The sequence below is a fragment of the Sorex araneus genome, chromosome 8, assembly GCF_027595985.1.
Source record: "Sorex araneus isolate mSorAra2 chromosome 8, mSorAra2.pri, whole genome shotgun sequence".
NCBI classification, from domain to species: domain Eukaryota; kingdom Metazoa; phylum Chordata; class Mammalia; order Eulipotyphla; family Soricidae; genus Sorex; species Sorex araneus.
In genome coordinates this window covers 44,813,349-44,827,816 of record NC_073309.1, presented here as the reverse complement: position 1 = coordinate 44,827,816, position 14,468 = coordinate 44,813,349, and positions in this window count along the sequence as shown.

Genomic DNA, 14,468 nt, shown 5'->3' with positions numbered 1-14,468 from the left:
ACCTCTGGGTGTGACCCAAAGACAATAATAATAATAATAAGGGTAGGGAGGGAAAAATAACACAGCAGATAAGGAAAGTTCTTGCCTGGCATGTGACTGACAGGTGGTTTGGTCCTTGGCACCCCACATGGTCCCCTGAAAACCAGCAGAAGTGATCCTTGTGCAAAGTCCAAAGTGAAAACAAAAATCGAAGGGTACCCCAACGTTAATCAGCCCAGCACAAATCTTGAACCAGGGACTTTTTAACTGGGGCTGGAGAGGTAGCACAGCGGGAAGGCACTTGCCTTGCACACAGCCAGCCTAGGTTCAGTCCCTCAGCACCACATACGTTCCCCTGAGCACAGAGCCAGGAGCAAGCCCTGAGCACTGCTGGGTAGGTATGGCTTTAAAACAAGAATCTGGCTGGTGAGCTCCATGTTCAGACTTTACAATCCAAGTGTTTGCCTTCCCGGGGTCACACACATGCTTGACCCATGGTCGCACATTCTATAGTGCTCCCTGATTGGAATGGCTGGGCTCACAGCTGCCCACCAGGGGCACCGTCTGCAGGGCCCACAAGCCTGCCTGCAGGGCAGCTGAGTCATTTGCTCAGCCCAGGCCAGACATCCCAAGGAACGGAAGTGCCAATATTCATGCTCCATGCGTGTGGCTGCCCCAGGGATGGAACACGGGGCCTTTTGCAAGGCCTGGCTCTGCACTCAGGGTGCACTCCTATGGGGCCTCAGGGAACCATAGGGGATGGTCTCTGGGCTGGCTGCCTGCAAGACAAGTGCCCACCTGCAGTATTATCTCTCCAGGCCCACTCCCTGGATCTCAAGGCCTCAGGTTGCCACCTGCTGGTGCTGACCCCTCTGCGTCCTAGTGTCACCTGACCTGGCCTGCCATTGATCCCCCTTCAGTGAGTGCAGGTGGGACCAGTGTCCCCGCACAGGGTCATCTCAGCAGTTTAGCACTGTCAAGGGCTGGTGAGTGACTGGCATTTTTTCCAGCTGAGGAGCCAATAGGGAGACTGAAGCCAAGAGCCAAACAGCAAACCAGGAACAGGCAAGACCCTCCCTGCTGGTGCTCACATCCACACTGGTATGGGGGACTCCCAGGGGTCAGTAGCCTGTTTCCACAGTGGCTCTCCCACTTCTCTGGGGACTGACTCTTCAGGCCTCATCACAGAGATCTGATGTCCAGGATAAACGCCCACCTTTAGCCCTCTAATAGCAAGGAAACTCGGGAATTGGTGTAACCTCCTCGCACCTAGCACTGTGGGCTGCACATCATCCCATTGATGGCATTTGTGGGGACATCCAGCTGCCCCCGCCCGGTTCACTTTGTTATTTTGGGGGGTTGTTTGGGGGCCAGAGCTGGCGATGGTCAGTGGATCACTCTGGTGGGGTTTGTATTGAACTGGGGTCCAACCACATGCAAGGCAAGTACCTATCTTTCCGTCCACCCAGTTCACTTTAGAAAATCTTGCTGATTTGGGGGCTGGAAACAGCAGTTAGGGCGTTTGCCTTGCACGCGGCTGAACCATGTTCCATTCCCAGCATCCCATATGGTCCCCCAAGCACCACCATGAATAATTGCTGAGTGCAAAGCCAGTAGCAACCCCTATGCATCGCCGAGTGTGACTCAAAAAACAAACAAAAAAAGAAAATCTTGCTGATTCTGAGAGCCGACCAAAGAGCCAAATAGCCGGCCCCCATGGGGAGCTCCTGTAGGGCACCAGTTTTGGAAAGCTACACCCATCAATGTCTCGTCACCACGCCCACTTAGGAAGTCCCGCCCCTCGCTGGGTCATCGTCACGCCCACTAAGGAAGTCCCGCCCATCTCTATGTCATCGTCACGCCCACTTAGGAAGCTCCGCCTCTCACTGTCTCACCATCACTCATTTCACAAAGCTCCGCCTCCCTCCGCCTAATAGCCACGCCCATTTCGTGAAGCCACGCCCCCGCCTGGTGGCCGTCTCCCGGGTAACGGTACACGCTCTGGGGGATCAGCTCTGACCCAGCAGAGCGCGAAAGAATGCCCAGGCCAGCTTCCCTGGCCGGCGTGTGGCCTCTCTCCGCGTCTCTTGCCTCAGTCTCCTAGGAAATGACTCCACAGAACACCCCCAACCCCAACACTCCTTGTACTCTCCGGCCGTTGAGAAACCACGTGGCTAGGGGGAGCGTCTCCCGAGCGTGGTATAACAGCGCCGCCTTGTGGTCTATCCTGGGATTTTGCGGCTTGACCGGAGTTTGTGGCTGGAAAGGAGCCCAGCCGACCAGCCCATGCATGCCAAAGCAGAAAAAATGTGGTTTACATTTTATTGGAGGGGCCTTGAGCGATAGCACAGCGGGTAGGGCATAATTCCTGTGCATTTCCAGGTGTGACCCAAAAAGCAAAAAATAAAAAAAGTTTTATTGGAGAGGAGTTATGGGGGACCACACCTGGAGGACTTTCTGACACTAGTCTATGAGATAAGTCCCTGGTCTTAATTTTTTATAAAGGGGACCGGAGGGTCCGGAACAATAGTACAGTGGGTATAGGGTGTTGTTTTGTTGTTTTTGCCACACCTGGCAATGCTCTCAAGAGTTACTCCTGTCTCTGCACTCAGGGATTACTCCTGATGGTGCTCAGGGGATCAGATGGGATGTTGGAGATTGTAACTAGGTCTGCTGTATGCAAAGCAAGTGTCTTACTCACTGTACTATTGCTCCAGCCCCCTATTTTTATCGGGTGGAGCACATCCGGCAATACCCAGGTGTTGCTTCTAGATCTATGCTTCTAGATCTCAGAAATTACTCCTGGTGGAGCTCAGGGGATCAGATGAGATATCGGAGATCATAACCAGGTCAGCGCATGCAAGGCAAACGCCCTACCGCTGTACTATTGTTCCAGCCCGTTTTATAAGGAAGAACATGAAGGCCAGGGAGTTAGCTTACAGACTAGTATCAGGAGGCCCTGATCTCTGGCACTGCAGGGTCCCCTGAGTACTGCATAATCCCTGAGCACTGCCGGGTGTGGCCACCAACAGACAAAAAACAAATCAAAAAGCAAAGACTAAGAAAGTGGCCAGAGCAATAGTACAATGGGTGTGACCAAAAACAAACCAAAAGAAAAATAAAAGTAAGAAAAAAAAGTGTAAAAACTTCCTGAGTTCCAACCGTTCCAGAAAAGCTGCTCTCAGCAGCCATTTCCCACGTCACTGTGTGATCCCAGGTCGACCCCAGACATGGCCCGTTCCCAGATACCCTCCGACATTGCACTGGCCCAGACTGAGCCAGGGGGAGGCTCTGTCCTCACAGCGGCGTCATCCATGTGACCTGGCCACCCCAGAAACTCTGGAATTGCCAGGATGAGCCGACGCCGAGAAGCAAGACTGCCAAGTACCCAGAGCCCAAGGTCATCCAAAGAACTCACAGGAGGCCCAACCTCCACCATTCTCCTCTGCTTCTCCCTCACCCTCCTTCCCTGCAAAAAAGGACAGAGGAGATGAATCTATAGAACAGCAGGTGCTTGTCTTGGGCGCAGTAGACCCAGGTTTGACCCCCCACACCATATACAGTTCCCCAAGCCCCACTAGGAGTCATTCCTGAGTGTAGAGGCAGGAGTAAGTCCTGAGTGCTGTTGGGTGTGGCCTCAAAACAAACAAACGACAAAGGACAGAGGAAAGAAATGCCTGTTCGGAGGAAACGCGATTGTAGAGGATAAACCATTGGTGCTCAGGGTTTACTCCTGGCTCTGTGCTCAGGGATCACACCTGGTACAGTTCAAGGGACCATAAGCGGACCTGGGGATCGGGGTCTGTAGGGAACAAGGCAAGCACCTAAACTCTGCACCTTCCCGGGCCCTGTGTCAGTTTTCTGTAACTTGAAATGGAGACAAATCAGCAAAATTAGTCTCTATTGCAAAATTAAGAAGCAGTCCTTGGGGTCTGGAGCAATAGCACAGCAGGTAGAACATTTGCCTTGCACGCGGCCGACCTGGGTTCAGTTCTCAGCATCCCATATGGTCCCCCGAGCACTGCCACGAATGATTCCTGAGTGCAGAGCCAGAAGTAACTCCTAGGCATCGATGGGTGTGACCCAAAAAGAAAAAAAAAAAAAAAAGTAAAGAAAAGAAGCAGTCCTTGGGGGGGCTGGAGCAATAGCACAGCAGGTATGGCATTTGCCTTGCACGCAGCCGACCTGGGTTCGATTCCCAGCATCCTATATGGTCCCCTGAGCACCGCCAGGGGTGATTCCTGAGCGCAGAGCCAGGAGTAGTCCCTGTGCATTGCCCGGTGTGACCCAAAAAGCAAAAAAAAAAAAAAAAAAAGAAGAAGAAGAAGAAGCAGTCCTTGGGGACAGGACAGTGAATAGGGTGCTTCCTTGCATGCAATCGAGCCAGGTCCCATCCCCAGCATCCCATAGGGTCCTCCCAAGTCATGCCAGGAGTGATCCCTGAGCACAGAGCCAGGAGTAAGCCCTGAGCACTGTTGCAACCCAAAAAGCAAAACAAAACCGAATAGAATCGGTTCTTTTCAAACCTATCAAGCAGAACGGTTCCAAGCAGTGCCCGATATTAACTCTTCCGTTAGTGGGGATGGTACAGTGCTCCTCCTGAGGGTTCTCCAGCGAGCCTCCAGACAGTGTGATTTACCATTCAGGCTCAGAATTTCAACAATCCACATGGCCAAGATGGCCTGCCCAAGCCAAACATTAGCTTTCCTCTCTGACATGAGCCAGTGTGAATGAATGGATTTGTTTCTGCAACTGAGGAGTTGGGGGTTGGGGGGGGGCAGGAATTCATCTTGTGAACCTGAGTCATGAATCAAACCTTTAGGAAATAACAAATGACAGTGAAATCTCACGTTAAACAGATGAGATCACTGCAGCTTCAGGGTCTAGCCAATGCTCTGCCGAGATCTGGACCGTCAGCTGCCAAGGGTCTGCCGCCTTTGGCCCAGGAGTCCCGCCACTGGGACGTGGAAGGATGTGCGCCGCGGCGTTATTTATAATGGGAGGAAATTGGAAACAGCTTCAATGTCTGGCAACTCTGGCCGTTGAGTAAACACGGGGCAAACATTAGTGATTGTGTTTACACAAAGATGTTTTAACAGGGGAACAGCTTACATTCAAGAAGGGAAAAAGCGGGCCTGTATAAACAATTGCCTCGCCCGGTTATGTAAAACACACATACGTTTCTAAAAGCCTGCCCCAAGTAGGAAAAATGGACCAGGCATGCGTCAAGATGTTAATCACCGAGGGGGGGAGGGCCCTAGAGGAAGAGTGTTCCACGTTATCTTTGTCTACCTTCCCTCCCCTTTTTGCCGAATATTCCGAGAAAGTACAAGGAACGGTCCTGTTCATTCATAAATATCGTAATGAGCATCTCCCGTTTTTGTTTTGTTTTGTTTTTGCTTTGCTTTGGTTTTGGGGCCACATCCGGTGGTGCTCAGGGTTTTACTGCTGGCTCTGCGCTCAGGGACAAGTCCTGGCAGGCTCAGAGGACCAGATGGGTTGCCGGGGATGGAATCTGGGTCAGCCCGGTGCAAGGCAAGCCACCGCCGCCTACCCCTGCTATCCTATCGCTACCGCCACTGTCTTGTCTCTCTGGAGGGGAGGAGGTTTGGGCCACACACTGTAGTGCTCAGGAGTTAGTCCTAGGTCTCTGCTCAACAATGCCCCCTGGTGGTGCACAGGGGACCATAGCTGATGCTGGGAGTTTTAACTACAAAACCAGCACGTTAGCGTTGTACTAGCTCTCCTGACCAGTCTTTTGTTGCTGTGTTTTGCTTTTGGGTCACACCCAGAGATACTCAAAGTTTATTTCTGTCTCTGCACTCAGAAATTACTCTTAGCAGTATTCAAGGGACCAAATGGGATGCTGAGGATCGAACCTGGTTCAGCCATGAGCAAAGCAAGCGCCCAACCCACTGTCTTGCTTTTTAATTTTTTTTTTTTAATTAGACTGCCAATGCTCGGGGATTACTCCTGGCTCTGCACTCAGGAATCACTTCTGGTGGTGCTCAGGAGACCCTCTGGGGTGCCAGGGATCAAATCTGGGTCAACCACGTGCAAGGAAAGCACCCAACCCATAGTACTATTGCTCTGGCTCCAGTCTTCCTTTTTTTTTTTTTTTTCTTTTTGGGTTACACCCGGCGATGCACAGGGGTTACTGCTGGCTCTGCACTTAGGAATTACCCCTGGCGGTGCTCAGGGGACCATATGGGATGCTGGGAATCGAACCCGGGTCGGCTGCATGCAAGGCAAACGCCCCACCCTCTGTGCTATGGCTCCAGCCCCTCCAGTCTTCCTTTTTTAATGGAATCCTTGGCAGATGGCGCACCCTGAAATTATTGATCGTGGCAAATGCACCTTCAGGCGTCTCAGGGACACAGCAGCTCCGGGCCCCTCTGAGATTTGTGGCTTTCTTCCCCAACTCCCACCCCCACCCCAACCCCGAGCCTTAGCTTCCATGTCGGTGAGATGGGGCTGTGAGGACCCCGTGCTAAGTAAGATACCCAGAAAACGCCCAGTGACGGTCTTGGGCCGGCCTTGCCCCGCCCCCCTTCCTTTACAACCCTCCTGACTGATTCCGGCTGAGGCCCGGCAGCCAGGGCACCCCAGGCCCCTGCCACATAGTTCTGGGCTGGGCTGGTGTTTTCAATTCCCACGGAAAGTCGCCCTGTTCCCAAGGGAGTCCCAGGGCCTGTCCCACCTTCCGCCGTGCTGTGTCCCCGAGTGAACCCTGTCCCTCAGCCGCTCTCTGGGCGTCTTAAATCTCACCGGGCAGGGGTCGGCCCAGAACCTCCGGTCCAGATACTGCAGTGAATTCCAGTAATAATTCCCAGGAAATGGGAGGGGCCCCCCTAGAGGCAGAAGAGGAAGACAGAGTGAACATTTTATTGATTGTTTTTGTTTCTCTCTCTCTCTCTCTCTCTCTCTCTCTCTCTCTCTCTCTCTCTCTCTCTCTCTCTCTCTCTCTCTCTCTCTCTCTCTCTCTCTCTCTCTCTCTCTCTGATTTCGGGGCTACACCCAGTGGTGCTCAGAGCTGACTTACTGACTCGGTGCTCAGGGATCACTCCTGGCAGTGTTGGAAGGACCATATAGGGCACCGGGGATTGAGCCCGTGCCAGGCTAGTGAAAGACAAGCATCTGATCTCTCAGGACCCTTGCTGGCTGTTTTTGCTCTTTGTTTTTTGTTTTTTATTTCTTTTTGGGTCAAACCTGGCGATGCACAGGGGTTACTCCTGGTTCTGCACTCAGGAATTACTCCTGGCAGTGCTAGGGGACCATATGGGATGCTGCGAATCGAACCCGGGTTGGCCATGTGCAAAGCAAATGCCCTACCCGCTGTGCTATTGCTCCAGCCCCTCTTTTTGCTCTTTAGGTCATTCCTGGCAGTGCTCAGGGGTCCATATGGAATTCCAGGGATCAAACCAGGTTGGCCACCTGCAAGGCAAGTCACCATATTATTGCTCTGGCCTCAGCTTTGTTGTTATTGGGGGGGGCACACCTGGCGATGCTCAGGGCTTACTCCTGGCTCTGAGCTCAGGGGTCACTCCTGAGGTCTCAGGGAACCATATGGGGTGTTGAGGTTGAGCCCTGGTTGGCCACATGCAAAGCACCCAACACCCCCCCCCACACACTACTTTTTAAAAAGCATTTTATTTTCTTGAATTTTGCTAGTGAAAAAGAATCAACATTGTTTTTAAAAAATTAACAATGTTTTAAATGTTTATTTTTTAATAAACATTGCAACATTTAAAAAAAAAGACCTTGAAATTACTATTTAATGCTTATTGAAATATTCAGCACTGGAATAGCATCTGAGACAGTTTTATGTGCATGATTATGAACATGTTTTTCTTTCTTCTTTGGGGGACGTGGGGGACCCCACCTGACAGTACTCAGGAGTCACTGAGGGTTCCAGACTGAACCAGCTCATTTGCATGAAGTGGAGTCTTTTTGTTCATTTTGTTTCTTGAGGTTCAGTACTCAGGAATTACTCTTGGCAATGCTGGGGTGGGGGACCATTTGGGATGCCGGGAATCAATTCTGAGTTGGAAAGATGGTGAAGAAAGAAGGCACAGAGGAGGGGAGAGAAAGGGAAGGGAAGAAGAGAGGAAGAGAGTACATGCATGCAAACTCCCTTGCCAGGAATCGAACCCAGGGCTTCATACACACAAGCCAAATTCTCTACACTGAGCGCACCTGAGGGCCTGGAGGGTGACATTCCCAGTTCTCAGGTGATTCTTATATCCTTATTAGGAGTATGAATGAAATCAGGACTTCTCTAAATTTTCTTTTTTTAAAAAAAAATTTTGTTTTAGGGGCTGGAGCAATAGCACAGCGGGTAGGGCGGTTTGCCTTGCACGCGGCTGACTCAGGTTCAATTCCCAGCATCCCACATGGTCTCCTGAGCACCACCAGGGGTGATTCCTGAGTGCAGAGCCAGGAGTAACCCCTGTGCATCGCCGGGTATGACCCAAAAAGAAAAAAATTGTTTTCATTGAATCGCTGTGAAATACACAGTGACAAAGTTTTTGTTTTTTAAATTTTTTTTTTTAAAAATTGTATTAGTGAATCACCGTGAGGTACAGTTACAGACTTACAAACTTTCATGCTTGCATTTCAGTCATACAATGGTCGAGTACCCATCCCTCCACCAGTGCCCATTTTCCACCACCACCAATGGTCCCGGCATCCCTCCCACCATTCCCACCCCATCCCCTCCACTCCACCCCGCCTCCTCTGTGGCAGGGCATTTCCTTTTGCTCTCTCTCTCTCTCTCTCTCTCTCGCTCTCTCTCTCTCTCCTTTTTTTTTTGCTTTTTGGGTCACACCCAGCGATGCTCAGAGGTTACTCCTGGCTTTGCACTCAGGAATTACTCCTGGCGGTGCTTGGGGGACCATATGGGATGCCGGGGATCGAACCCGGGTGGGCCGCGTGCAAGGCAAACGCCCTACCCGCTGTGCTATCGCTCCAGCCCCACTCTCTCTCTCCTTTTTGGTGTCTTGCCTATACTCTTTTCATTCATGATCACTTTTGGCCATGACCCTGGGTTATTTAGGTATATAAAGTAGGTACATGTAGGGGCTGGAGCAGTAGTAGGTAGGGCAAGCAGGTAGGGCAAGCACCTTCCACGTGGCCGGTCTGAGTTTGATCCCCAGCATCTGTGTGGTACCCTGAGTACAGCAAGGAGTGATCCCTGAGCTCAGAGCCAGGAGTAAGCACGGCTGGGTGTGGCTCTCAAACAAACAAATGATAAATAAAATAAACAAAATTGGGGCTGGAACGATAGCACAGCGGGTAAGGCGTTTGCATTGCTCGCGGCCGACCCAGGTTCGATTCCCAGCATCCCATATGGTCCCCTGAGCACCGCCAGGAGAAATTCCTGAGTTCAGAGCCAGGAGTAACCCCTGTGCATCGCCAGGTTTGACCCAAAAAGGAAAAAAAACCCCAACCAATTAAATAGGTAGACAACTAATATAGCTGTTAATAATAAAACATAAGGAAAAGGGATCGGGGTGTTGCTCAGCAGTGCTCAGGGTTTACTCCTGGCAGGTTTAAGGGGACCTTCGTGGTGTTTGGGATCGAACCTGTGTCAGTCGCAAACAAGGCTATCGCTTTGCTCGCTCTGCTGTCTCTCTGGCTCAGGACAATTTTGGGGAACTGCTTGTGAATGATGGCTCTGAGCACCGGCCTCTAGAGGCTGGGAAGGTTTGGGGTGTACCGACGAGTGGTGGCCGGAAGGGGGCGGTGCGGAGCTTGCCCCGTGATTGCGCGGCCCGCCCGCCTGGACCGCATCCTTCTGGACATTCCAGAGAAGGGATTGGCCAAGGCGAGTTCCATAGCGCCGGGTCTGGGGCGGAGGCAGGATAAGAGCTAGATCCTTGGCGCGTCCTTCTGGCCCTGTGTTGGGGTGGTGAGAAGGATATTCATGCGTGTGGGCGTGTGCGTGTATGTGCATGTGCGTGCGTGTGTGTGTGTGTGTGTGTGTGTATGCCTCTGTGTGTGTGTAAAGTAGCGGAAAATGACGAGGGTAAGTGGGTCTCTCACAGAGAGGCTTGAAGAAGTGGGAGTTTGGGGAAACTATGTTTGTTTGCATTTTTCTTCTGTGAATAGTCTGAACTTTTCAACAGGCTCTCCAAGGGATCTAGAACAGCAGACTAATCGGAACTGTCTCCTCCAGGAGGAAGTCTTCCCTGATGTTCTCTAAGACTGGGTCAGGCACCTTCCCGAGTACCCATAGCCTCTAATCTTCCTAACTTAGTCAGAACCCCGGGGGCTAGGCCCCCATCTTCGTCCTGAGGGTACGGTGTGGTAATGGCTTCTAGGCCCCTCTCTGGAGCCATATGAAGTCGGGTATTTATTTTTTTGTTCGTTTGGGGGCCATACCCAGCGATGCTAAGGGCTTATTCCTGGCTTTGCACTCAGGAATCACTCCCGGTGGGGTTCAGGGGACCATATGGGATGCTGGGGATTGAAAGTGGTTAGACTGCATGTGGTGCCTTGCCCACGATACTATCATTCCAGCCCCAGTGGCGCAGGGATTTCCTAGCATCTAAAATGTCCTCCGCACTGTCCAATACAGAGACTGACATAGAACAATGGGATCAACAACAACAAAAAAAGCTAATTTAAAAATAGACTCCCCTTCCATTTCCCCATGGCCTTTGCACATGCTGTTCCCTCTGTCTGGAACACCACCCTCAGTTCCCTCCTTCATTCACATCTAAATATCACCTCCAGGGAGGCTGGAACCATAGGACAGCAGGCAGTATGCTTGCCTTGTACGCATCCAACTCGGATTCGATCCCCAGCACCCCATATGGTTCCCTGAGCCCTGCCAGGAGTGATCCCCGAGCTCAGAGCCCAGAATAACCCCTGAGCACCACTGGGTGTGTCCCATAAAAAAAAACAAAACAATAGCTCCAAGCAAAGCATCTGTGCAGCAAGACTCAGCGTCCCCAGGGAGCTGGAGGGATATTTTGATGACTTCTTGAGCCCTTGCTTTGTGCCAGGTGCATCTGTAAGCACTTGGTGTATACAAGCCATTAAACCGCCTCCAGTACTCTGCAGCTACACACTTTCGGAGGACCCAGTGGCTCTTGAGAATGACCCTTCTTCCCCAAAGCTCCAAAAGGTCAACTCAAGAAAGAGACTCTGGGGGCTGGAGCAATAGCACAGCGGGTAGGGCGTTTGCCTTGCACGCGGCTGACCCGGGTTCGATTCCCAGCATCCCATATGGTCCCCTGAGCACCGCCAGGAGCAATTCCTGAGTGCAGAGCCAGGAATAATCCTTGCGCATCGCCTAATTCCTGAGTGCAAAGCCAGGAATAATCCCTGCGCATCATCTAATTCCTGAGTGTAAAACCAGGAATAATCCCTGCGCATTGCCGGGTGTAACCCAAAAAACCAAAAAAAAAAAAAAAAAGGAGACTCTGGCCCCCAATCCTTACAACTTGAGTGATTCTGGGATGATTACATGGGTGATTTGTGCGTCAGACATGCCTTTGCTTTGGGCCACACCCTACAGTGCTCAGGGGACTATGTACCAGGAATCGAACCCAGGCTCCTCCAGACAAAGCATGCAATGCCAGCTCCCCTGGAGTGTGTTTTCTTTGTTTTGGATAGGAAAGCAGGATGGAGTGGGATGGGGAGAGGAGGACCAGAACTCAGGAGCGGCAGCTCTGAGGGTCTTAAAAATACAGAGCCCACTATCTCCCGGAGGGTCAGCTTTAGGGGGTGTCTTTAACCCCACAGCCATCTGCTTGAGCTGTTTTTCAGCTGCCATCTCTTCAGACCCATGCGCATCGGTAAAGTCCCATTTCTTGGCGATATGGCGCTTCTGGCAGCCAAGGCACTTGGGCTTGGCGCAGCATGGTGCCTCCATCACATGTTCTCTGCAGTTTAATGGTGCTGGACCTGAAGACCTGGCCAATCTGGACCGTAGCCCCATGCCCTGGGATTTCTGAAGGCACTCAGCATACCTCCGTGTTTATTTATGGGCCACACCCAGTGGCGCCTGGGGCTTACTCCTGGCTCTGCACTCTGGAATCACTCCTGGCAGTGCATGGGGGACTTTAGAGGATGCCAGGGATTGAACCTGGGTTGGCCACAGCAAGGCAAATGCCGTACCTGCTGTATGGTCCCTCGGGCTCCTGTTTTATTTGTGTTTTTTTTTGGGGGGGGGAGGGTCACACCCGGTGATGCACAGGGGTTACTCCTGGCTCATGCACTCAGGAATTACTCCTGGCCATGCTCAGGGGTCCATATGGGATGCTGGGAATCGAACCCAGGTCTGCTGCATGCAAGGCAAACACCCTACCTGCTCTGCTATCGCTCCAGCCACTCGGGCTCCTGTTTTATAGTTATTTTTATTAAGGCATTACAATTTACAAAGTTGGTGATAATGAGGTTGTTTTGGATAGTGTGCCAACCGATCCTTCCACCAGTGTGACCTTCCCGCCACCAATGTCCTCAGGGTCCCTCCCACCCTCCTTAGGCCGTCTCCCTGGAGCCTGGGGTTAGGACCAGCATGAGGGCAGATGCAAACTTCCCCAACAAAGGGCTGTCTCCAGGGTCCCCTGTTCAAGCCACAAGGGGGGCTGCTGTCTATCATTGCCCACCAGGTTCTGTGGGGGAAAGAGCACAACCAGTTTATCGGGGTGCAGAGCAGAGTGGGAGTGGGATGGTTTCTTTGTGGTTTTGTTTTGGGACCCACACCCAGAAATTGTCATAAGCTACTGCAGCTTATTCAGGGGTGACGCCTGGATGCATGTGGGGGACCATGTGGTGCTGTGGATTGGGCTCGGACTCCCTGCATGCAAAGTCGTCAGGCCAGCCTGCTGTGCCCCAGCAGTGCCCTCTCTAGGTATATATTATGCACAGTGGGTAGAGGCTGGCCGTACCTGCAGCCCACCTGGGTTTAACCCCTAGCACCACATTGGGTCTCTGACACACTGCCAGGGATCACTCCCGAGCACAGAGCCAGGAGTAATCCCTGAGCACTTCTGGGTGTGATCCACCCTCCCCATTTATTTATTTGCTTTTGGGGTCACACCTGGCAATGCACAGGGGTTACTCCTGGCTCTGCACTTGGGGATTACCCCTGGCGATGCTCAGGGGACCATATATGGGATGCTGGGAATCGAACCTGGGTCAGCCACATGCAAGGCAAACGCCCTACCTGCTGTCCTATCACTCTGGCCCCTATTTATGTTTTTGAGGTGCTGGACGGTGCATGCAGGACTCACTTATGCAAGGAATATATTTAACTGTTGAGTCTCTCTCTGGCCCCATGAGAATATATATATTGTTATTAAAAGCGAGGGGGGGAGTTTCAGCTTCCCCCCACTTGGTGCTGGAGAGTGTGGTTTTCTCCTGGGGCACTGAAATCCTGGAGCCTCGGTGGCCCCGTCGCTTTAAGACCCTACAGCAGGTAGGGCCCTTGCCTTGCAAGCAGCCCACTAGGGATTCGCTCTTCAGCGTTTCATATGGTTCTCCGCTCCCACCAGGAGTGATTCCTGAGTGCAGAGCCAGGAGAAAACCCTTAGCATTGCCAGGTATGGCCCCCAAACGGAACCAAACCAAAAGGCTTACTCCTGGCTCTGCACTCAGGGACCACATTGGGTGCCAGGTTATCAAATTTGGGTTGGCCACATGCAAGGCAAGTGCATCCCTCCTTGTAATATCTCTCATCGCCCTTGTACTATCTCCAGGCTATCTCTCAGATTGTACTACCTCTCTCCTTGTACTATCTCTCAGATTTACTCATCCAGGGACTTGTCCTAACCAGCTTCTAACTATTCCATTATGACCACAAAATAAAACGAAACAAAACACCAGGGCCAGAGCAGCAGGTGAGGGGCCTGCCTTGTAAGCGGGGGCCTGGGTTCAATGACTGGCAGGTGTGAGCCCTGAGCACCGTGGGGCGTGGCCCCCAAATAAATCACTGTGTCACTGTCATCCCCTTGCTCATCCATTTGCTAGAGTGGGCACCACTAACGTCTCCGTTGTGAGACTTGAGTGGGCACCAGTAACGTCTCCATTGTGAGACTTGTTACTATTTTTTTTTTCATATCTAATATGCCACGGGTAGCTTGACAGGCTCTGCCCTGTGGCGAGATACTCTCTGTAGCTTGCCGGGCTCTCAGAGAAGGACGGAGAAATCGAACCGGGGTCGGCCGCGTGCAAGGCAAACGCCCTACCCGCTGTGCTATCGCTCCAGCAGCCCCCAAATAAATATACGTAATAAAAATAAACTTTACAAAACAGAAGGCAAAATCTCTCAGGAGATTCAAATCCATAAGACAGACACAGACGAAGTAAAAAGTCAAAAGCCAGAGACAAAGAAACTGACAAAAGAGGGACCGAGAGACCTGGAGGGAGAGGACAGGGACAGACACTGGGGAAACGAGGGGGGGGGCGGGCACAGGGTTGTGAAGGGGAACCGCCCAGTCTCCTGGCGCCAGACTGCGACCCACAACACAAAACAGAAG